At 38.0% G+C, this 24,995-nt stretch overlaps 1 pseudogene; it reads right to left on the reverse strand.

Annotated features, from left to right (window-relative positions):
* Positions 1–1,206: 1,206 nt before the first annotated feature.
* On the reverse strand, positions 1,207–16,108 carry LOC149228328 (two-pore potassium channel 5-like; annotated as a pseudogene).
* Between the last annotated feature and the right edge of the window lie 8,887 nt (positions 16,109–24,995).

Below are 24,995 nucleotides of genomic sequence, written 5' to 3' on the forward strand. Positions count from 1 at the left end.
CCTGAAGAAATAGAATGTAAACACTTTTTGAATAATAGATCTGATGATCAACAACTCTGATACCATGTAGAAATTTTGAATAATATGACACTTATTCAACAGATATTATCCTGATCATGCACTATTGCGGAATACATGCACAATACATAAGCTCCTCTACGTTGATCATCAATTTAGCAGCATTAAAATCAATGAAACATCAATAGCATGCACACATTAACACAGTATGTAACCTGAGGAAAGCTTACAGCTGAAAACCCCACACTATCTGTATATTAATGATTGAGAACATGTAACATTACATAATACAATACTCCTCACAAGTACTCAGCACTATCTCCACCTGTTACACACAAAACTAGCTCAGATCTGAATCAATCACAGGTTCAAATCTTCTCCGCTGCTCTGCTGCCTCTATTGCACAATACCAAGTGAAAATCACTCACACTGGAAATCACGTGAGCACAGGATATTCTAGTGGGCATTGGACAATACTTCGCAATACTCATTGGCATAACTCAATCCCTGCTTGTGCAAATCTCATGCACAACTAATAGTCACAACTCACCCTTTCACTTACCTCTAACACTTGTCTCTGTTGAACTGTCCATGCACTGAGTTAGCTGATGTATTCTTCAGTTACTTTATGAGTTAATAATTAGTGAATTAGTTTAACAATTAATTCACACAACTCATCACTAGTGTATTCTCCAATTAGACTGAATACAACTAGTTCAATTGAACACAACTCCATCAACTCCACAACCAACTCCATAGAACTCACATGCATGAGTTCTAACTGAAGTCCTCCATGCAATAGCTCAACTAACATAAGAAAAGCGTATTTCCTTCTTTCAGCTGCATGTGCCACATCCGTAGCTCGAACTGAAGTGCTCCAATAGAATAAGATAAATTTTATAGTCCAAATATTACTAAGGGCTAATAATATTTGACTGTTTCTATTTTTAGCCTAGCAGTCTAAAAATAGACTTTGATCACTCCTGTTGTGAACCATAAATAGAAGTCCATCTATTTTTTCCCAACATGACCAATCATCCATAAACAACATCTTGCAACTCATAGACCATGATCCATATGTCTAAAAATAGACATAGTCTAAAAATAGACTCTGCGCCATAATTTGCCTGTGGGCCCACTTAGTGAAGGCGACTCCTTTCCACTAAGCTCCATCATCTTGTTGCATTCTCAACAAATCATACCGTTCATGGTAATCATGACCAAATCTGTATCTGACACAGCTTCACCGATGTCACCCAGCTTGTTCTTGAGCTCCTTGATCTACGAAATGAATGCCACAACTATCTCATTATCCTCCATCTTGATGGAAAGAATCTTGCTCTTCAAAAACAAAAATCAATTGGTGTTCTTGGCCTCATAGAGATCCTTGAGCGTCTTCCAGATCTCTGGTGTAGTCTTGCAATCATGGATATGGGGAATAATGCAATCTTTGACTGACAATTTCAGGAGCATTCTCGCCTTAGTCTCCCGCTTGTCCTAGTCTTGGATTGTTGTTGTTGTTCCTCCTACAACGAGGTTTGGCTTCACTTCATCATTGTTCACAATTTTCCATGCATTATGTCCCTCAAGCAGGGTTTCCAACTTGAATTTCCAACCGAAGTAATTGGATCCATCCAGCTTGTTGTTTTCATTGAGGTAAGCTTATGTTAATTGATTATTCATGTTGAATGAATAAAAAACCTTCAACCCCAACAATTAAAAAAAACAAGCCCAGATCTTTTTAAAAAAACTGTCTCAAATGCCTAATCCAAAAAGACGAGCCGAGATCCCCTTTTTTTTTCAATCGGCCCCCGTTTTTTTTTCCAAAAAAAAAAAGGTTACTTCAATTCCTTCCTTTAAAAAAAAAATAATCGCCCCTCAAAATAATACAAAGCCCCTCCTTTCACCGTGACTTATCAAACATAAAAAAAATATCACCATGACCTCCGGATGACCACCATCACCAGCTCCTTGATTTGAATTCAATGACGGCCTCATGAACCGCCTCTGATCTCTACTTGGCCTCAAGCTCTCGTGCAGATGGAAGGAGCTCTCACGCTGATGGAAGAAGCTCTCACACTGAGCAGCAAATCTACAACAACAGATTTCTGAGATACCATCGTCCCAGTCGACAGCTTGGCCTCCTCCACGCTGCGTGATCTGTAGTCTCAATCTATGCCTTCTCCGCGTGATCTCTAAGATACCACTGTCCCAATTGACAACTCGGCCTCCTCCATGCTGCGTGATCTACAGCCCCAATTGTATGGGATGGAACCTAGATTTGGCTTCTCCACGAGAGTAATCCTCGGCCTCCTCAATAGTAGTCCAGGCGTGTAAGGTATCTAACAGAAGATGGCGGCCTCCTACATAGAAGATGGCAACCTCCTGCGGCCTCCTCCACGCAGATGGATTCACCTCACGCAGCAATAGATGATGTGATTCACCTCACGCAGACTTCACTGTCAGCTCTCCTTATCTACACAGATCCCAAGTCGATCGGCATAGTGGCACAATCGATCTGCAGTGGCTCCTTTCAATCGCAACGACATGCAACCTTGATTCAACTCACACACTCCACAGAATGCACACCTCATCCATGACCAACAATCACCTCAACGACATCAAACGAATTCATAAAAAACTGTAGTTCCAAACGTATCCACGACAGCCCATCGCAAAAACCACGTAGCCTTTTCACCTTTCAAGGTCGACGCAATTTTCCAATGCGTACTCGCGCCATTCTTAAGATAAAAAATCGTGTAAGGGAAGAAGTGAAATCAGCGCGATTTTCTCACCAAAATTCGCATTAATCTCGCCTCAAACACGTTGGTCTCTCTCTCCACTCAGGGTACAGGCATCCTTAGCCCTGTAGCTCTCATACCATGTCAAAATATGAACCAAAGTTTATTAAATCAACTGAGCAACTTACAGGTGTGGAATACCACCTGTAAGACTGCCTCTATATGTTGGAAATAATACTGAGAGGGGGGGGGGGTGAATCAGTATTATCAAGTCAAATATTTCCTTTTCCAATTCCAGATGATATACGCTACTTCTCTTAATAAAAACCGCGTATATACGCAACTATAGATAAAGAAACCCGCGTATACAAAGCATACTTATAATTTGATTTATCTTTCAGATGTCAGTTATTAATCTGTGATTCAGAAGCAAATAACCAGTAACCAGAAACAGTAAAGCAGAGCAGAAAGACAATCGCACACAAGAACACAAGATATAAGGTGGAAACCCAATGTGGGTGAAAACCACCTGCTGCAATTCGTCTCTATCTTTTCTTTAATTAGAAACTTATTTTTACAAATGTACTGGTGCAGTCCTTTTACCAGTACGCAGGCTGCAACCTGCAGAGAGCTACAACTCTCTCTCGTTTTCCAGCTTCTCCTGGAAGGGAGCTACAACCCCCTTAGCTCTTGCACTAGCCAAGATACTAGTACGTAGGTGCTGGCCTACAGAAGGCTACAACCTTCTCTTTCTTTCAAGGACCACATTTCATAAATTTTTAGACTGGATCCACAAATAACATCAATCAACCATCAAGAATTTCTGCATCAACCAATCACCTTTTCACCAAAACTAAATCAACATAAACACCTCTCTGACGACTGTACCCAGATCACAGTAACAGTACCACACACCAAAACTTAACCCAGAACACTACAGCAATAAACAGAAGCAGCAAAAACACAAATCAAAATGTATACGCTACTTTAATGGCCTGAAACCTGCGTGCATACGCTTCTGCGTATGGAACAACCTGCGTATACGCTGTTTTCCTTCACTGAACCTGCGTATATACACGCCTTAGCTGAACTGAACCTGCGTACAGATCTACAAACATAATTCACTCTTTCAAGTATTTAGGCACTGATTAACCCAGATTATCAGATTTATAGATCACGCATGTGCCAGATATAACAGATCAAAATCATGCAAAGATATTATCATTCAAGCCAAGAGATTATGACCCATCAATAGAACTTATCCTTCTTTTCGCTAAGGTTCCTCCTTCATTCAGATCCAGATCTACTCCACAATGCTAATCACCAATATTTCAGATCTCGTACATTATCAGATATTCAATAATAATTCAGCTGATGCCTTGTCACATGATCTCCTTCCTCTTTTATAGTTTTAGGCCTTCCACAATACCACGGTCCAAAACCATAATAAACCAATACCAAGGGCCCAAAACCTAGGGTCAACACTTCTGACGAGATACCTTGGTCCAAAACCATAGGTTCAAATTCCAAGGACTAACAACCATTGACCAAAAATAAGTTTCCCACCATGTACGCGCTTTTCTGTGCATAAAAGTGCATGTATACGCATACGCGACTTCTGAACGTATAACCCGCGTGTATACGCGTCTTCGGCAAGGTGAACCTACGTATACAAGATTTCCTTCATTCTAAGTGCCTAAACTGAGGTCTAACACCAAAGTGAGTTGCCATCAAGGACAACACCTGTACCATAGGGCCACACCTATGCCAAAATGCCAACAATCTCCCCCTTTGGACTTGATGGCAACCCCACGATCCTCAAAGTCATTCTCCCCCTTTGTCATCAAGGGCAAAGGGCTGTGCTCCCCCTGAGTACATGCTGATATCTCTACTCTGTTGTGCTGAACATGCTCCCCCTGACAGTAGGCAAGATTTGCAAAAAGATGTTCTTCAAGAAGAACCATATACATCATAAAAGACCTTCCTATCACCAAAAGACTCAATACATACAACCATCACCCAACCAAGTGGGGATCATCCACCCAACCAAGTGGGGATACATTAGAATTTTACATATGACAACCAATCACATTAATCATCCCAGGCATAGTGGGGAAACCAAAATAGGCCGTTACATGACCTTGATAAAACAATATACATGACATAGAGACGAAATATCAAGACTTATGCAAATGACCAATAACTACTATCAGCAACTTCTAACAATCACTGTATATATCAGCAACCATGTTCTCCTTCTGATCTCCTTTCTACAGTTGATCCACCTGAACCAAAAACAGCTTGAGTACTAGAACCAAGAGCTTCTAAGGTAATGCCAAAAATGCATTATTAGAAGATTATCTGCTCCCCCTGAACCCGTGCCTGAAGGTCTCTAACAGACCCATATCAGACTCTCTTCAACCAGAGTCTATCCTTGCTGATTTTCTCCAAGTACGCGACTGTACCTGTATAAATCGGCGTATGTATGCGGATTCCCCTCATCCAACTCGCGTACACCAACTTTTCTTTGATACAGACAAGCTTCAACAGCAGGATGAAGCATCAACTACTCCCAGCTTTTGTCTGAGATATTCAAAAGTTTCCCTGGGCAGTGGTTTGGTGAGGATATCGGCAATTTGTTCCTTAGAAGGAACATACTCCAACTTGACTTTTTGCTCAAGCACTTGTTCCCGAAGAAAGTGATATTTGATAGGTATGTGCTTGGTCTTTGAATGCATGACAAGATTCTTTGAAATGCTTATTGCACTTGTATTATCACATAAGATAGAGATAGGTGGAGTACATGTGATTTGAAAATCCTGCAAGGTTTGCATCATCCAAAGAAGTTGAGTGCAACAAGATGCAGCAGCCACATATTCCGCTTCAGCTGTAGATAAAGCAACCGAACTCTGTTTCTTGCTGAACCAAGATACTAATCTGGAACCCATAAAGAATGCACCACCACTTGTGATCTTCCTATCATCCACGCTTCCGGCCCAATCTGCGTCTATGTAAGCATGAAGTGTGAGATCTGTATCTCTAGGGTACCATAAGCCATAGTTTTGAGTTCCTTGAAGGTACTTGAAGATTCTCTTGACTGCCTGAAGATGAGTTTCCTTTGGATTTTCCTGAAATCTTCCAACTATTCCCATTGCATGCATGATGTCTGGTCGGGTACCTGTCAAATAAAGAAGACTTCCAATCATAGATCTATAGGTTGGTTGATGTACTGCTTCCGATTCATCATTTGCACTGAGGCTGCATCCTGTAACCATGGGGGTACATACTGCTTTTGAATCTTCCATGCCATACTTCTTCAGAATCTGCTTGAGGTACTTGGTTTGAGACAAAAAGATACCGCCTTCATTTTGTTGGATTTGCAATCCAAGAAAGTATGTCAGTTCTCCAAGCAAGGACATTTCGAATTCTTTCTGCATCACCAAGGCAAAGCTTTGACTCATAGCTTCTTCATTGCTTCCAAAGATAATATCATCTACATACACAACAAGTATTAGCAATTTGTTATTTTCAATTTTTATATAGAGATTGCTATCTGCTGATCCTTTTGAAAAACCTTGTTGATGAAGATATTTATCCAAACGATAGTACCAAGCCCTTGGAGCTTGTTTAAGCCCATAGAGAGCCTTTTTAAGTCTACATACAAGATTTGGATCATTCCCAAGGATAAAGCCATCTGGTTGCTCTATGTACACTTCTTCTTCTAAGTCTCCATTCAAAAAGGCTGATTTTACGTCCATTTGAAATAATTTGAACTTCTGGAAGCTAGAGAGAGCAAGGAACATTATGATGGCCTCAAGTCTAGCAATGAGAGCAAAATTTTCTTCAAAGTCTATTCCTTCCTGTTGAGCATACCCTTTGCAAACAAGTCTGGCCTTGTTTCTAATCACTTCCCCATTTTCATTCAACTTATTTTTGAAGATCCATTTTGTTCCTATGACATTTTTTCTTTTGGTCTAGGAACCAACTCCCAAGTGTTATTCTTTTCGATCTGCTCAAGCTCTTCATCCATTTCCTTAACCCAACACTCATCTTTGCATGCTTCTTTTACATTTTGCGGTTCAGTGGAAGAGAGCAATGCCAAATAGCTTGAAGCTTCTGCTATTGTTCTTCTTGTTTGTATATCTGCTTCTTTCTACCCCAAAATTTGAGATTCTGGATGATTCTTCTGAATGTACCTGGATGGAGTCTTTTCTTCTATCCTTATCTGTTCCTCTGGTGCCTCTTGGGGTTCTTCTTCATTATCTGTCTGATTTAGAGAGTAGTCTTTATCCTCATTGATATTTTCATGATTCACTTCCCTAGGGATGTATCCTTTTTCATCAACCACTACATCAATATTGTTAACAATTCTTCCAAGCCTTTTATTGTAACACTTATATGCTTTGCTGTAGGGAGAATAACCAAGGAGAATGCCTTCATCTTCTCTAGGTTCAAGTTTGCCAAGCTGCTCATCAGTATTCTTAATATAGCATTTGCTCCCAAAAATTTTGAAATGCTTTACGGAAGGAGTTTCACCATACCAGAGCTCATGAGGAGTTTGAGTGTTGTTCACTCGGACATTTGTTTTGTTGAGAATAACAACCGCTACGTATGCAGCTTCACCCCAGAAGGTTGCGGGAGTTCCAGACTCATCAAGCATAGCACGAGCCATTTGTTGGACTGTTTTGTTCATCCTTTCCGCCACTCCATTTTGCTGAGGAGTCCTAGCTGTAGAGAATTCCCTTCTTATTCCATGTTCTTCACAGAAATCAAAAAATTCATTTGAGGTAAATTCCCCACCTCTGTCGGACCTGAGGCACTTAATTTTGTAATCTGATTCATTTTCAGCCAAGGCTTTGAAGGATTTGAATTTTTCGAATGCTTCGTCTTTGTGCTTCATAAGTCCTAACCAAACAAACCTAGAGAAGTCGTCAATGAATAGTATACGGTATTCTTCTCCTCGAGGTGACCTTGTCCTAAATGGACCACATACATCTGTATGGACTAGCTCAAGAGGCCTGCTAGCTGATCCTTCCTTCTCAGGAAAGTTAGTTCTGGTTTTCTTACCAAACTGACATGATTTGCATATGGTGTTGTCTGGAATTTTGATATCTGGAAGACCACGAACTACCTGGTATTTGCATGCTTTCCTTATTTGTGAAAAGCTTAGATGCCCCAACCTCCGGTTCCATAACCAGTGTTCATCATCCTTGCTTAAATAGCATTGTTGTTGTCCTTCTTCAAATATGTATAGATTATTTGGAGTTCTTCTGCCTTTGATCACTGTTTCTCCTGTATCAAGATCACGAACACTACATCCATTTGACCGAAATATTACCTCAGTTCCTTGATCGCACATCTGACTAACACTTATAAGATTATGCTTCAAGCCATCAACATACAAAACATTTCCAGCTTTGACCTGTTCTTTCAACTGAGCAGTGCCTTTTCCTTTTATGGCTGCAGGGGTATCATTTCCAAAAGACACCTTCTTCCCCTTTTCTACTGCAGTATATGATTCAAGTTTTTCTTTATCCCCTGTCATATGCTTTGAACATCCGCTGTCGATATACCATATATTTTCCTGTCCTTCTGCATAGAAGGCTATCCCACATCTTTCTGGCTATGGTTCCTTCATTCTCCATGTTCTGGCACTTGAGGTATGTTCCTTCTGAGTTGTCTTCCAAAACCTACTCCTGCATTCAGAATCTTCATGACCAAAGTTATTACAAATAGAACATTCAACTTCATTTTCAAGGGCCGAAAAGTTGTTATAAGTCCTTTTCGTGATTCCATTCATATTCCTTTGTTTTTGAGCTTCTCTAGTCATGATTGTCTTATAGGCAACACATTGAGCTGCTTTGTGACCAAACTTATGGCAAGAGAAACATTGGCCATTGAAGAAACTCCTGCGAATATCAAATCTATCATCCAATCAATTGTAGTTTCTACTGACATCCATTCTTGAGGCAAATTGGGAAGATTTTACCTGTGGCTGATTGTAGCTTCTGTTTGTCCTTAAGGTAGCTTCTCCCCGATTTCCTTGATAGTCTTTATTCGTTCTTGAGTTAAACTATCCCTGATTTACCTAATGATTTCTATTAGGCCTTTGCTCGCTCTTCTTTGCTGCATCAAGATAACTTTTGGAGGTAGAAGCTTGAGATGTTTCTCCATTATATCCCAGACCTGTCTTGATTAGTGGAGAACGCTTCACATTGATAATCTCATCCAGAGTTTCAGATCCTTTAACAGATTTAAGATTAATAGCTTTTGTTTTCTCAATCTCCTTTCCAAGACAAACGATTTCACATTCCAATTTTTCAATATGTTTTTCCCTTTCAGCCAGTTGATATTGTAGAGACTCAATAATTTCACTTTTCTCTTCTAAGCAGATTTTGAGATTAGTCATCTCTTCAGAAAAACCTTCTACATCTATAGCATCCATGTAGTCATCATCTTCAAAAGCCATTAAAAGTTTATATTTATTACCTCGTTCATCTTCGTCACTATTTGAAAGTCCATCACTATCTTCATGAGTGTAATAGCTTTTCTTATTTGCATTCTGTTTCTTGTTCCATCTAACAGGTTCCTTACCTTTTTCAATCTTATCCTTGTGAGTACATTTGGCAGCATAGTGACCGACTCTTCCATACGAAAAGCATTTGAAAGGTAACTTACCTCGGAACCGTCCAGTACCCCGTTGAAGATTTCTAACAAAATTTGATTCTTCTTCTTCTTCTAACACGCGTCCTGACTCATAGTACTCGCCTTTGCCTGAAGCCTTGAAGGCAGCTTCTCTCCTGTCTGATGGTCCTCCTTTCCTCATTTCATAAGTAGTTAGAATACCGTGCAGCTGTGACAATTTAAGGCTTTGTAGATTCTCCTTTTCTTCTATTGCAGAAACTTTAGATTCAAACCTAGGGGACAAAGATCTTAGAACTTTTTCAACCACAACAGCCTCTTTTATTTCTTCACCAAAATTTTCCATACAGTTAACAATCTCATCTACATGAAGAAAATAGTTAGCCACACTTTCATCATTATACATCTTGAGATTTTCATACTGAATCCTGAGGGTTTGAAGTTTTGCTCGTTTTACCTGATCATCTCTTTCATAGCTTAGGACAATCTTTTCTCATATTTCCTTTACCGATTTTAACTGCATAACTTTCACGAATTCTGATTGAGATAGACATCCCAATAGAGTATTGACCGCCTTTGCATTTGTTTCATATTTCTTCTTCTCAGCCGGATTTGTAGGAGTTGCTGCTGCAAAATTATATCCTGTATCTATGATATCCCAAACTTCTGTACCCAACGATTGAATATAGGCAGTAACTCTTACCTTCCAATATACGAAGTTTGTTCCATCAAAAACCGGTGGCTTGATGCTTCCCTCTCATAGTTGCTCATGATGAAGGATCTTCCTTCAAGCGATCAAGCTTCTTCAGAAGGACCTGCTCTGATACCAATTGTTGGAAATAATACTGAGAGGGGGGGGTGAATCAGTATTATCAAGTCAAATATTTCCTTTTCCAATTCCAGATGATATACGCTACTTCTCTTAATAAAAACCGCGTATATATGCAACTATAGATAAAGAAACCCGCGTATACAAAGCAGACTTATAATTTGATTTATCTTTCAGATGTCAGTTATTAATCTGTGATTCAGAAGCAAATAACCAGTAACCAGAAATAGTAAAGCAGAGCAGAAAGATAATCGCACACAAGAACACAAGATATAAGGTGGAAACCCAATGTGGGTGAAAACCACCTGCTGCAATTCGTCTCTATCTTTTCTTTAATTAGAAACTTCTTTTTACAAATGTACTGGTGCAGTCCTTTTACCAGTACGCAGGCTGCAACCTGCAGAGAGCTACAACTCTCTCTCGTTTTCCAGCTTCTCCTGGAAGGGAGCTACAACCCCCTTAGCTCTTGCACTAGCCAAGATACTAGTACGTAGGTGCTGGCCTACAGAAGGCTACAACCTTCTCTTCCTTTCAAGGACCACATTTCATAAATTTTTAGACTGGATCCACAAATAACATCAATCAACCATCAAGAATTTCTGCATCAACCAATCACCTTTTCACCAAAACTAAATCAACATAAACACCTCTCTGACGACTGTACCCAGATCACAGTAACAGTACCACACACCAAAACTGAACCCAGAACACTACAGCAATAAACAGAAGCAGCAAAAACACAACTCAAAATGTATACGCTACTTTAATGGCCTGAAACTTGCGTGCATACGCTTCTGCGTATGGAACAACCTGCGTATACGTTGTTTTCCTTCACTGAACCTGCGTATATACGCGCCTTAGCTGAACTAAACCTGCGTACAAATCTACAAACATAATTCACTCTTTCAAGTATTTAGGCACTGATTAACCCATATTATCAGATTTATAGATCACGCATGTGCCAGATATAACAGATCAAAATCATGCAAAGATATTATCATTCAAGCTAACCTTCTTTTCGCTAAGGTTCCTCCTTCATTCATATCCAGATCTGCTCCACAATGCTAATCACCAATATTTCAGATCTCGTACATTATCAGATATTCAATAATAATTCAGTTGATGCCTTGTCACATGATCTCCTTCCTCTTTTATAGTTTTAGGCCTTCCACAATACCACGGTCCAAAACCATAATAAACCAATACCAAGGGCCCAAAACCTGGGGTCAACACTTCTGACGAGATACCTTGGTCCAAAACCATAGGTTCAAATTCCAAGGACTAACAACCATGGACCAAAAATAAGTTTCCCACCATGTACGCGCTTTCCTGTGCATAAAAGTGTGTGTATACGCATACGCGACTTCTAAACGTATAACCCACGTGTATACGCGTCTTCGGCAAGGTGAACCTGCGTATACAAGATTTCCTTCATTCTGAGTGCCTGAACTGAGGTCTGACACCAAAGTGAGTTGCCATCAAGGACAACACCTGTACCATAGGGCCACAACTGTGCCAAAATGCCAACACTATAGAACACACTCTACCTTCCATTCATTACATGAAGAATATATATAACAAACACACATTTATGGAAGTTGAACAGACTCCTAGAAAACATGAACATAGTCCTAAACTAGGTTTCCGTTTGAACTGTTACTCTATTAAGTGAGTTCTATCTTCATCTCAAGAGTGAACTCTCCAAAAATCACCAGTGGATGACACATCGATGGATTTATTTTATTGCAACGATATTTGTATCGATGTTCCAATAATGTATTCTTGTTTGGCGTGAGAAGAAACATAAGTTCCCTATGGATCTCTGCGTTAAAAGCTCTGCAAACTCTGCATTGAAATCTCTGTGTTTGGATTCGTTGTAGTTGTGTGTTGAAATCTATGTGTTTGGATTCGTTGTAGTTGTGGGTTTTTATGTGTTTCACACTGAGATGTGCTGCATTGACCTTTGCATATTTCTTTTGTATACAATCATGATGTAGCCGCTGTAATTTATTCTATGTGGACCCGGGTTGAAACTTGTTTTGGAGATCTGCATCAAAAACGTCTTGAGACCTGTGATTGATATCTCCAATGAACCGTGGGGCAACGTTAGGCCATTGATTTATAAAAACAACCATGGATCGTAGTGTTGAGCTTGAGGTTGTACAACTTAAAACAACGTGGTTCTGCATTTGTTGGTTGTTCGCCTTATGGAGTCGTTAGCACGGTATGTATATTCCAGAAATTAATCACATTTCCGAAATCTCTCATACGTACTTGTAAAGAAATTACTCATAGGACAACAGAGGTTCGATACGTAGTTGCTAGCGCCTTTTTCACCATACTTTTGATCGGAGCTGATGTATGCCTTCAACATATTTTCATTTGAGCCGATGTGTGTCATCGGGCATCATCTAATCCTCTACCTATTCTAATCTTCAACCGGGTTAATTTGAGCTCGAATTAAGAATGAATCTAATTGGGATTCCGAAAAGAAACATGTATAAACTCGTTATCAGCTTTTTTTAAGTCAAAAGGGGAACGTGAGTTGACTAAAGTAGATTCAAAAAGTTAAATGTTACTTGTGTGAAAGCTTGAATTGGTATAGTTACGATGGAGAATGAGTGGAATATTTAAAAATCTTTATGGGTCATGGGAAAGACATATTTGTGCTTTTTGGAGTAATAAGTGGATTTGTTTTATCTTTTGAGACCTAATATGTCAATGAGTTTTTATGGAGCGATAAGAGTTGTCTTTAAAGCTTATTTTTAAAATATTTGTAATAATGAGGTTATATTTTGTTTTGGAGTAATAAGAAAAAATTCTTTTGTATTAGTGCATTGTGTATGAGAAGAAGATATATTTTGGAGTGATAAGGTGTAATTTTTTTTTGTAAATTTGGAGTGATAAGGTTGTAATTAGAAGTAATGTTTTTACGAGGGGTTGAACAATAATTCTGTTAGTTGAGTCAAGTTCAAGTTATGAAAAGTTCAATTTTGTCAAGTTGAGTGAAGTTTACAATTTTTTAAAATAAATGTAAAAGTCCAAATTCGAGTCCATGTTAAGTTGGGAATCATTAGTGAAGATGTGGTCTTATGAGGAAATTTTCGGCTTCGACTTGTGAAACGCTCTGCAATGGAGTTAAGATATGTCACATCTCCAGTTCAAGACCCTTCTTATGTTTTCATATTTTTTTTCTTCTGCTTAATTATATCAATTTTTTTTAGTTGTTGTAATGGAAATTTAATGTTAAAACTAAGGACTAGTAATATTCTTCCTTTACTACTATTCTTTGTAATTGTGGAGAATCTCATGTCCTCTTTTACTGACCTATTTATTTCCCAGTTTACATGTGCCATCTATCACCCAATTCTCTCAACTCATATAGTCTTTTAATGAGACATATATTTATTCAAATGTCGAAGGGGCAATGATTCTTAACTTTTTGAACCTCACATCCCTTGCAGGAAATTCTCGTTCGTTGATTGCAACATTACGGCATGTCATTTCACAAGTGGACACCCATATTGTTTTATACTAGTCCCCAACAACTCCAAAAGCCGACTCCGAACATTGATTGTGTGAAGAAAAAATAGGATGTTTTCAAACCATTTAACATCACGCAACCATATTCTTGGACTCCTTCCTAACCTAGAACAAGTACATGCTTAAATTAAAAAGAAAAATCATGGTTTTCCCTCTGTTTTCTGCCCCACCCAGTATGCATAGTCCCCAAGGTTTCTGCCAGTTCCAGGTCACCAAGTCAATTATACTATGGTAAGGTTTTCTAGAATCCTACACATTCAACTATAAAAGAAAGGTTTTCATGCATTTCCTCACATAACTGTGTCGCCATGTATTATCTCCTCCAGGTCTAGCTAAATTCCCATATATTTAACCCTGATTGTACTTTCACCAGAATTACGAATCACTTGGAAAAAATTTCACACTTAAACTTCTAGCATCAAATTATTTGCACTACACCAGGCCTTACCAAATTTAACTGTCAAAAGTTAAGCTATAGAATAATCTAAGCCTAACTCCAATGCTTCACGAGTTTGCAGTAGATATTTCAAGATGCTTTTCACTGCATCCTTTGAACCATGTAGCATGATCGAAGCTTATGCTACTTTGCCAAATCTAAAATTCTTCATACTTTCATGCCTTATTTTGTGCATCTTACAACTCTCCCAAAAATTATAGAGAGGTTCAGTGTAAGTTACGCATAGTTAAATGTTGCAATAATGTACAAATTGATCGAGGAGATGGTTCCAGGGGAAGCATCGATCCAAGCGTTCACCCACTAATATCGATGAGAGTGGCTCATATGCTCCAGCTTCATTCCAGTGCAACTCTACTTCTCTCTCTTGACCATTATGGGAATATATATATATATATATATACCCCAAGCCATTGCATTACAATTTTATGCATCACTATTTAACTATTTCCCCAAAATCTATTATCTACTTTCTTGAATTGAGTTTTTGGTAAACTCGAAAAGCTTTCAAGAACAAATATGTTTTTATGTTTCCATTAATAAAAGTAATGCTTCTTCCTCAAGTCATATAGATTGTAGAAGAAGAAAAACTGGAAAATAAACCAAAAGGAGACTTGCACGAATCACAAAATTAAAAGGGACAAAAGGAAGGGACAGAAAACCTCACAACCCATTGTTGTAAACACATGTAGCCTTCAAATCCTGAACTATCATATCTCTTTGCAACACCCATTTCGCAAGAAAACAATAGCTACTATGAATGCTTGCTTCTGTCAAGTGCAAAAATTCTCGCGCAACAATAAGGGTACTTACCATAAGCTAGATCGTTGCAAACAACTGACCTATGAGTGTCCTTAAGGCATAGTTTCCATAGCTAACCATCATCATTGACATCGTCAATAGGTAGAAAGGATTTATCCATCCCAATCTCTCCACACGGTGCATCACTCTTGCACCCAACACCAATACACAACACTACCATGCCGAGAGCAATTTTCACCCTCCATTTCTGATGCACATCCTACTTTTCCTGACATCAACAAAATACGTCTTCACTATGTCATGGTAGCTTCCGTTGATAGCTTGGAGCAAGAAATTCATCTACTTATCCCACAATGTATGATACCATTCCAGTAAGAAAAATATCAGTAAGCCCAAAACCTAAAAACACAACAAGCATGAAAACAACATTGTTATTATTCTCGTCAAAGTAATATCTCCATAACCAATCGTGCACATCATCAGAATGCAGAAATAAAAGGCATCGGGGATGGAACTGGTTTATTTTCCTACAAAATGATCCCTAATGAACCAAGAAATGCCTATTCGGAATGAAAGATATATCAACAACCCCAAAATAGCCTGCATCAAGATACAAGAAACTGATTCTAACTCCAGCCTCTTAAGTCCTTCTCTCACGTTGTCTGTTGTCAACATGGCAAGTGCAGTTCTCGAACTATGCAAATTCTTCCTCCACCCTTTTTAATTGTGAATCATGTAATCAATAAATTGATTTTAAATATTTATTACTATTGTCAACAGCTACATTTAAGATGAATGAATTGTTTCGTGTCACGGAACTCACTTGTCCTGCAGGCTTATGATCACAGAATACCTTTGAGACTTCTTCATTGACTCCATTTCAAATTTTAGACCCACATACTTCAATGAATTCGACTCCCCGCTGTTGGAAGATAGAATATTGTAGAATAGAAGCCTCTCTTTCCAGATCCCTGCACTCCTTATGGCAGAGGGGCTTGGAAGGGACATGAGCCTCGTCACCTGTTCGTCTTTTAGCAAGCTGAAGAGCAAATTTTCTCCATGGTCAAACATTGAAGCTCTGTGCATAGGGCTCATATACGCCAGTAATGGTTCCTCCATTCTCGCATTCAATCGAATAGCTGATAGGGTGTCACTTGGAAAACATAACACCTCCACCCAACCATTCAACTAAATAGCTGATAGGGTATCACTTGGAAAACAAAACACATCCACCCAACCTAAAGCTAACTTTCAACAATTCACCCTGAGCTGAGAATACTTTCCCAAGGATCAACAAACTCTTGTTGATTTCTTCAATGGGAATTTAATTCCCTTCGTTCATGATAAGGTTTCCTTTAGCGGCGTCCCGCTTATGTGGATATTTTTATCCACTTGCCTAGGATTTTCCCATAAAAGCTCGCCTTTCTCTCCTACGAGGCTTTTATGCTTTTTCCAAACTTAGCATATTTCTCTAGCTAAGCAACTTAATGGATATTTATCTCCCATCTATTAAGCTTATCTATAATTCTTATCATGAAATAATTATCGATTCCCATTCACCAATGGGATTTCATTTGGCAAGAGTCTCATCTCTAGGTGTCTCATTTTCCAAGCATTTAAATTCCCTTTATCTATTTGGTAATAAAATATTTACTCCCATTTTTACCTCCAGACCTAGCTTTTCTACCATAACTCAGTCTAACTTTATTCGACATGATAGCAACGGAGGGGTATTACATTCTTCCCCCCCTTAAATTCACACCATTCTCAGTGTATTCTCTAGTCTTTTCTACATCTTACAATTTATTTCCTTGTTCTTTGGTAGCTGTTTCTAAAAATTGCAAGTTCCCATTGCATTGCCACCTGAATCAAATCTTTCCCAGATATAGGATACAAAGGAGTTCTACCAGCAAATCTCCTTCAATTGCTACTTGTAACATTTGTTTCAATCAATTTTGTGAGAGACTTTAGATGCCTTCTTCTAAATTCTAGTTTACAACAGTTAATATCATAACTTTAATATAACAATACTACTATTTGAGTAGCTACGGATTAAATGTTTCCCGCCATTTAACTATGATTCCTCATTTTCAATTTCATTGCATTTAATAATATGAAGAAATGCATTTTATTCCAATGCATTCGTATTCTTGTCGAACACTTGCTTCCTGCAGTCTCCCTGCATCAGTCACATTATCCACATGTTTTCAAACAATGTTAGTATCATTAACATAATATCAAGTCAATGCCAAAGGTTCCTTTAAATTATTTATTCACAACTACATCTAGGCAGGTCCAATCAAACCAAGCTCGATTTTTCAAATGGAGAATAGAGAAATAATGGATCAAAACCAGAGCCCAACTAAATAAATTCATATCAAAGGATTTAAGTGCTTCTAATGAGCTAATATTGGTCATATATGTTTGCAAGAAAATTCAACACAATGAGAGAAAATGATAACATAGAGGTAATCACGCATAATACAATTGTACAATACCAATTAAATTTGGTTTTGAGATTGAATCTGTCATAAGACAAGGTCTTAATAACATAGGAAACATGACCTCCATCCAATCATAAAGCAGACCATTGTCAATGATAGTTAATCTAGTATGGATTACAATGTTATATTTGAAGTTTAATGACAACCTTAACCATGTCCTTAGCCGAGAAAATAATTGATTGGTACTCAAAAGTACATCACACATAGTCGAGTTATCCCAGATGAATTTATCCCCCTTTTTTTAACTATCTTGCATTGGTTTCTTTTCATGAATTCATGTTTTCTCTTCCTAACACTACTTTAACGCCTTGTTGGGCCATGAATAATCCAGTGTGTATATCCAAAACAAATCAAACAATTAGTATGCATGTACATACACCTCCTATACATGAATCATAAACAAAGGTTACAATATTCTCAAATTCCACAACCACTTAATTTCCAAGACATTATACATACCAGGGTTTGAACCTAGGTCATCAACATGTTGCCACCCCACCTTAAACATTAGAGCACACCCTGGTAGACAAAAGAATATAATTCATTCCTTGGAAACAAGTTCAATTATCAATTTCATTAAAATAAATGCCAGAATAGTTTATGCAACAATTGTCTGTTGCCATATTAAAAACCTCATAGTACTATCAATGCAATTTGACAAGAAAACTTCTCCAATATTGCTTGGTACAAAATAGTGGTACAAAATATGCCTTCCATATTGTACGATTGTAAATCAATTTTAATAGATTGCTAGATATCATTTTATCGAAATTAATTATCCTTGTGCACAACAATCTCAATTATAAGTACCTACTTAGCTCCCTTTTTTTAGCCAACCAATATGGTTGACACATCTCATCAAATTAACAACTAGCTATTGCATAGTTTGTTATTCTTTCTCTAATTACTTTGTTCTTGTCCATTATTACACAATTTTGAAATAGCAAGAAGTTGTCTACCAATAATGTTTTTCTCTATGACTATCATTCAAGATTTTATTTTTTTTCCGATGGAGTAGAATTACAAGAATTTCCACAAGAATTTTGAGTATATTCCATCAAAGGAGTAGCATTTAGGTTGGTTATTTACTACTAAAGGTACGAAAATCATCAATCCTATCAAGATTTCTTTTTTCATGCGAGAAATGATTTCTTGCTATGGATGCCATACCCATTTATGTTTTGGAAATGCATAAAACTAATGGAGTTTACATGTACTCCCAAACAATATATAGATCTGTAAATATACATATGTATAAATAATGAATAACCTCCACAAAATATTGGTGATGAGTCCTTTCCCAATCACGTGCTTCACAGAACATTAGTGCTAGTTATACATTGCCTACTAAAAAAACATTTTACAAAGATATTGGATAGTCTAATGCTAGGAGTATGGCTTGTGCATATTTCCCTTAATAATTTTCATAAGAAGTCATTTGAATTGGTCATCTACTCATTGTAAAATCATTAACTTGGATGCATTTTCGCTAGTATCCAACACCCTCATCGTGTTGAAGCAAAATCACGTGAGTTTGAAATTCAAGCGAGCGAGTTCAAATGGAGTAAAGTATTCAAGTTAGAGTTTCTAAAAATTCTGATACTATCCACCGCTAAGGACACAATGAAAATCAACAAAGCCACTCTTGCTAATATTAAAATACATCTACATTACGCACATGAGACCGTTGAGTTTCTCCAACTTGAGTCACACCTACAACATGATGAGCCGCAATAGAAGGGTTGTGCTTCTAAAAACATTTTGGTTCATAAAAATCCTCTATTTGAAGTTAATGATAATGATTGTAAAGATGATGAAGGTCATGATTCCAAGCCACTGAACGATACAATTTTAAGTGTAGAAGTTGTACATGATCAAGTTGGACCTTCTTTTTCCAAGTCTATCATCAAATTATGGGAATAAATTCAGTGCAACAAAAAATGAAATGGTTTAGGATATGACAAAGATGACAACAAATTGTAAATTCTTAATTATTAAAAAACAATCAAGTTTATCAGTTGAAATTTCTTGATCAAGCAACATAAAAAATCAATGAGAAAGTTGAAGAAAAGCTAAAATGTCAGCATTGTGAAAGAATCGGTCATATGGAGGAGCATCGTTTTGATCTCCATCCTTGCCACCATAGTGGCAAAAAAAATCATTCATTACAGAATTGTTCCAAAAAAAGAAATCATCCAGATTGAAGATTAATTATGCATGGGGTGATCCTTGGGAGTGGTTGTCAACAGTCAAACAATTATATATGTTTTATCGAAGAATTCAATTACACATGAAGACAAATATTGCAACCAACAATGAAAAAATGATGGTATGCTCGTGCACCTGAAAGGGGGAATACAATAGTGAAACTCTCCTACATCTTAAGGGGGGGATTTCAAAACAAACGCAGATGGTTATGGTCTCTCCTTTCACTGACAAAGAGGGGAATCGATGAAGAAATTGAAATTGAATTGATGATGATAACTGTCAAGCTGAAAGTTCCGACAGCACCATAATTTTCTAGTGGGCAAGATATTAGGATGCTGATTTAGAGTACATTTGTGGACATTACTTTTGTTCACTTGGATGATCATTAGGCCTAGAAAAGGATAGATGGATCTTTTTTCATTGCACCTTGGCATTAGATTGAGTTGTCAAGCATTTTCAGGAATGTATTTGACTTGTAGTTGATTCACTTTTCTTGTTTCACTCTCTTCAAATTGGAGTTTTCATCATCAAATTTTGGTAGTTTTTCAAGGAGTTCTTGATTGAGGATAAAGTAAAGAGTTTCGGCATGAAGACTTGCATAAGTACTAGGTTCTTTCTCTAGACTTATGATGGGAGGGGGTTGGTAATGTTAGCCTCATACTCACATAAACAATCAATAAGTCCATATTAAATCACAAGTACTCACAAATTAATGAAATTATTAATAATGAAAGTAGACTTATTCTAGAAGTCTATGTATGACCAAAGATGAGGATAATGAGAGAAGTTGGGATGAAGGTCACACAAAATCAACTAAGATATGTGTCGAGATATTCATGGAGATATTGTGGAGAAAGTTATGGAGAAGGTTCAAATAATTAGCTGAATTAGAATTTTTTTATGAGAACCTCAATTCTACAATACAAGGCCTCATGTGTGAGAGAAGGATGTATCATTATATTTTGTGAATATATAATTAGGCTTAAAAGCCTTTTCGGCCAAAATTCCTTGTCTGTGATATTGTTTTCTCTTTTCACTATTTTATTATGATAATTTCTACTAAGATTAATTTCTTAGAATCAAAGCTCTGTTGTTATCCTCTGCTCTAAACGTAAGTGGTTAAAGCAGAACTCTATTATTAATATTGTTAATTGGAAATTTCAAAGGGGAGCCATATTTATGTTTGCAATGGAAAACACTATAGTGGAGGGAAAAATTTAAAATTTAAATGGGAACACTATATCTTAGTCCACTAATCAAATTTTGCGATTGATTGCAAAAAAAAAAAATTAGTTTATCATCTACATATTTTTTACCCAAAAAAGTAAAATTATTAGTGAAATTAAAATTTTTAACATAAATAATATTAATATTAATAAATATATTAAATTTTGTCATTGGCCTCATTTATAACTGATTGGCATATAAATGATGAAAAATGATGCCTTTGACGTATGTCAATCGCATTTACTATTGTGGTTGTGCTAGTATCAATGAATTTAAAATTTTTAAAATAAATTTATTAATATTAATAAATATATTAAATTATGTTAACATATAAATGATGGAAAATGATGCATTTGGCATATGTTAATCATATTCACTAATGTGGTTGTGCTAGTAATAAAAAAGATAAAAATTCGTCATAGTGCTCGGTTACCGACGAGCTTCATGGAAAATAAATTAAAATCCATGAGAACGCTTCTTCATTGCATGAAACTAGAAAATATGAAATCGTGGGAGCTACTTCATGGAAAATAACTGGAAAATAGGAAATTGTGGGACCTGCTTCACAGAAAATAAATCAAAATCCATGAGAACTCTCCTTTACCGCACATAACTGGAAAATTGAAAATTGTTAGAACGCTCCTTTATCACCTGGAAATGGAAAATGAAAATTTTGGGTGAATATGTTAAGATGCTCTTAGGAGAATTACAAGCGTCAATAACTGTGACTGATAACTCAATCGATAGTAGAAAAGATCCTAGCTATTGGGGGAATGAAACATTGAAACTTGATACAACTCTGAGGGTGGCATAGGAGGTAGAACCATCAATTCATTGTTGACAATAACATGAGCAACAACAACCTAGATCGATCATGGTGTGGGTTTATTTAATTTTAGAAATTTCACACACAACCCTTTAGTTTGAAGGCGGGGAGATAAAATTTGAAATTTGAAATTTTCCATACAACTCTGGCATTGAATGCGTATAGTGGAACTGAGTCAAACTTGCCTAAAAAAATGTTAGAAAGAGGAACTACTGGAAAATTAAAAGACCCCTTAGCCATGGTATGTATGACTATTCATAGAAAGGTCACATTAAGTATGGTGTAAGGTTGTATTAAAGTCTTGGCAGTAGGTTGGTTATTGCTTGCCCTGGTAGTAGGGTATATATTCATAATGAAAAATGAAAATTTAGTTGTCTTGAATCAATTATCAAATTAGGTTTTTTTTCCTATTGCTTTGGCTTATGCTTTGGTGCATCTGTCTTCCTTATGTGTAGTGATAGATTGTTCTATGCATACTGATATATAGGAGTGTCCAACCAAAAAGAAAAAATATTATGTATGTCGTCTTTGAAGGGCTGATGATAATATTCATATGCTTGTTCATTTATCAATGTAGAGATCCTCAAAATTCTCATATTCTCATAAGAGTCTCTTTTAGACAAGGAGTCAAAATCTCTATTCCTTTCCCTACAAATATGTCAACAAATAATATAATCAAAAAATTGTTTTAAAAAATTAATCTCTTCAATAGTGAAATGAAATGTAGTGTGTACATATGACATTGGTAAATATTATTGAACTAATTAATAACAATCTTAAGACTTCATAAACAATTTTAAGCTTATCATACCCTACAAAACCAAACAATAAACCATACATACAAATTTTCTGTCAAAACCTCTATAAAGCCAATGTTCGTGGATGTTGATAAAAATAAACCATTCAAAAATATTTTAAGGAAAAAGCATATACACCCCATGACAATTAAGTAACATTATATGGATATTAATAGATAAAAACTTAAATTTCTAAAATTTAATTAAAAATAAAATTATTTTAAAAAATAAAATCAATAATAATGTAATCCACGAATAATGAATAGTTATTAAATAATAAAGAATATATACAAAGAAGTATATATCCACATAATCGATGTTCCTTAGCTTGTGTCTAGATGTATTCACGACTGCTTCCTCTTTTCACTGTTTGTATGTACGATTAAGAATTAGGGCAAACACCAACAAATGGTTATACCAATACTTTGCAAGATCTGGTGGCTGGATCCCACATCGTGGGCACCAGAAACGCTCGCCCATTAATTCCAAGGGTATTGTAGCTTTCCCTCATCATTTTATCCACCAGAAGCTCCCTAGGGAACCCCGGATATGTCCCCTTTCCATATATTCCCCTGCATGCCTACACAGCTTCTAGCAGTGCACTTGTGTCGCCTTGGAATTAGATGGTGTTGAAGGGATTGGTGATTGCTCCTGCAATGACAGTGGCAATGTTGGTGATCATCCCATCAATGCCCATCTCACCATTCGGGGCCACCAGAGTAGGTTTCACGCCCCTACCCTAGCGGTACTCTTCCAACCGCACGAAGGGGGGTGCGGCACCACCACTCATTTTCTTTTTAACAATACTCACACGGTGTGGACTACGCCTACTTTCTATACTTAGTTTATTTTTTCACTTTTCTAAGTATAACATTCAATTAGTCATTTTCACCATTATTATCATCTACACATATGTATAATAGATATTTTAATGGGAGGGGCAACTCCCTGAAATATGAGTTTGCCCGATGATAATAAAAATATTTTACAAAATATATAAGTTACAGTCTTTCCAGGAAATCCCATGTTTCCTTTGTACAATCTCTGCCAAAATCGTGCAACCCAATCTCCACCGTTTGGTCCACCCAAACCACCGTTCGAAGTGCCCACCGGTTCCACCGTCTGTCGCAACTCGTTCACCATTGCACCGACTTGTCGTGCCGTGTCACTCAACTCGAGAGTCACCCAACTCGCCCTTGGGCACGCCCACCCACTCACCATTCACTGTCGCACAATACTCCAACTTTCGTTCGCAGGTGCCCGACTCGTCGTGTCAACCTACCCACACGCTCCACCAGCTTGTCATTCGACTTACCCAAGCGCCCACCACCCAATCTCGCCCGCTCGCCAAGTTACCCTGTCCCCCACTCGCCAAGTTATTGTGTTGCCCGCTCGGTTAACTCAACTCGCCAACTCTCGTTTACCTCGTTGAGTGCCCATCACCCAACTCGCCTACCCGGCCCAATCACCAAATGCCTGCACTGTTTGACCCGTCAGTGCCTTCACCCGAGCTTGCCGAACTCGCCCGGCACGCCTACTCGCGATCTACCCAATGCCTTCGTGTGGGTCCGCCCAGCCTGTGGCCAAACCTATGACTCGACTCTCGTTCCGCTCGCTATCCTGAACTGCAACTTCGCCCAACTCGCCCGACCTACGATAAGAAATCGTCGACCTGCCCTGCAGTTTCGCCCTGCCTGTGGCCTCCCAAATACGTTCGACCTGTTTTCTGCAGCTCCGTGCTTCAGCCCAAGAGTCCATCTACACTTCGCCAATTTTCAGTCTTCCTCCAAGTTTCTCGCCCTCCTCTAGCTCGCATGAACACTTAGAAGAATTCGTTGATGATTTTCTCCACCATCTCGTTGCTCTACTTATATAGCGGTTGGCCCATTGGTTGGGGTGTCGACCCACCAAGCCGACCAACAGTTTCGTCCAACTCGCCCCTCTGTCACGTCGACCCATGGTGTGGGAGCCCATACATGGTACGGCCCATCATATAATTTCACTAACATTCCAACACTTAGTCATTTTTTTCATAATGACTTTCACATCACATGTTAGCTCGTCTCCATCATTTGGCCAACTCGTCGCACCGTGCGGGTGTGCCCCAACTCCCCGGTTACCCCCAGCTCGTTGCTTGCCCGTCGTGCGCCCTTTTCCGACTCATGGGCTTGACATACTCCCCCACTCTAAATGGTTGTCATCCTCGAAAAAACCCTCATATGACATCGAAAAGTGTCACTAGCTACGACATCCAAAATGTCCATGCTTCCCACCTTTGCTCTGCCATCGCAAAAACCATTAAGGCTCATATCTCCATGAATCGGAAAGTCTCCTCAATCCATGATCATCAACCACATCCGTCGCAACACCACATGCTGCCCCACCGTGGAAGGCTAGTCCCTCGAACTCAAGCTACATGCTCACTACAACATATCGTGTCGACT

The sequence above is a fragment of the Pinus tabuliformis genome, chromosome J (genome assembly GCF_031772625.1).
Source record: "Pinus tabuliformis cultivar Carrire ecotype Pingquan chromosome J, CPIR1, whole genome shotgun sequence".
NCBI lineage: Eukaryota > Viridiplantae > Streptophyta > Pinopsida > Pinales > Pinaceae > Pinus > Pinus tabuliformis.